This window comes from Leptidea sinapis, chromosome 32 (assembly GCF_905404315.1).
Source record: "Leptidea sinapis chromosome 32, ilLepSina1.1, whole genome shotgun sequence".
Classification (NCBI taxonomy): Eukaryota; Metazoa; Arthropoda; class Insecta; order Lepidoptera; family Pieridae; genus Leptidea; species Leptidea sinapis.
The window spans coordinates 3,892,337-3,893,920 of NC_066296.1; positions in this window are offsets into that span (position 1 = coordinate 3,892,337).

Consider the following 1,584-nt stretch of genomic DNA (forward strand, 5'->3'; position numbering starts at 1 on the left):
ATAAGATAATTTTTATAATAATTATTTCCTAGAGATTGTCAGTAAAATAGACGTCAAATTTATTATTTTTATTATTTTCCAAAGTGTTATTTTTAATATAGCTAATTTTAATGATTACTTATGTTCCTTAATCATTGACTTCAAATAAATAATCATTCCTTTATAACAAATGAAATAAAAAAGTATAAAAATCTTGCGTTTTCTTTACCTTTCGAACCCGCTGATCTAATAATCAGAATATGTTTCAGTATCACTTCTTCCTTCTGTATCACTAGATTCTTCACTGTTGTCGGAGTATGTGGAATCATATTGTTCAATTTTGTCTGCTTTTATTATGTCTTTGATCACACCGAGTGGCGGGTGGTCATGTTGTACTGGTTCGAAGAATGTCCTCGCGTGAACCACCACGGGTACCTGCGGGGCTGCTACCATCGGATATGGGTACACACATGGGTTAGCGCAAAAACTACCATAGCAACAACCTAAATGTGTTCCTATAAGAGCTTCATCTTTACTGTCAGCTGTGAGGTATTTTGTCCCATTTGCTTGTAAGTAATTGTTCTCATTGTAACCTACTGCGTTGTTCTGATGCAACGACGCGATCGGATAGCTAACAGCGTCCTTGATAACGAAGGAGAAAAGTATTAGTATTGTGTACATGGTGGTGAGTGGGCGACGAATGAGGTTGTCCGACTTTGTGTTAACTACTGTATCAGGAGTTACGTGAGGAAACGTGTAATCTACGCATTGTTAATTGTTAGATATGCAACATCTACGTAATATGTATGTCAACACCCAATTTATGTGCTGTTACACAATATATTGAAGTGAAACTTCTTTCGAATCGTTGTGATTTGAAACTCGATGAAACGAAAAAGCGAGACGATAGAGGCAGGTAAATGTATAGGATACAGCTGGCGTAAGAATGAGATAGGAAGCATTATACAGTGTTTTGGTACCAGGCGATCATATTTGAAGAAGAGATTGTCTTATGTATGACGCGAGTATACACCAGACGACAATAGACACCAGGAGAACTTAAATATGGTGACGGTCATAGTAATGTCTTTCATAGCGGTTGAAATAATGTGTCATCCTAGCAACATGTACCAGGACTTCATATGCAGTGTTCATGCACAATGCACATCTTAAGATCATGCAAGTGCCATCTTGAAGCCAAAATTTTTTAAAGGTTTCACTTCTACCAAGTCTGAATTGTTTTTTTTTGTGTATAGGGAATGCTCTAATATTACTTTTGTGTTGAGCTCATGCTGTACGGGGAATATAAAAATGCATCCTAACATTAGAAAGGAAATATTGAAATCACAAATATACAAAATATATTCATCAGAGTAACTATAGTTCTGTTAGTACCGATATCATTTATAATTATGCCTTTCCTCTTAAAACTATGTTATATTATCTCATTTATTTAAGTATGGGGATATAGGAGCACACATCACCTTATGACGTGATCACCTTGCACCATGCTCACAAGCAAATACATTTGTATTACTCTGCTATAAGAGACATGTTCAATTATGTAGATTACGGACATATTGGTCCGAATTTAAAGACTAATAA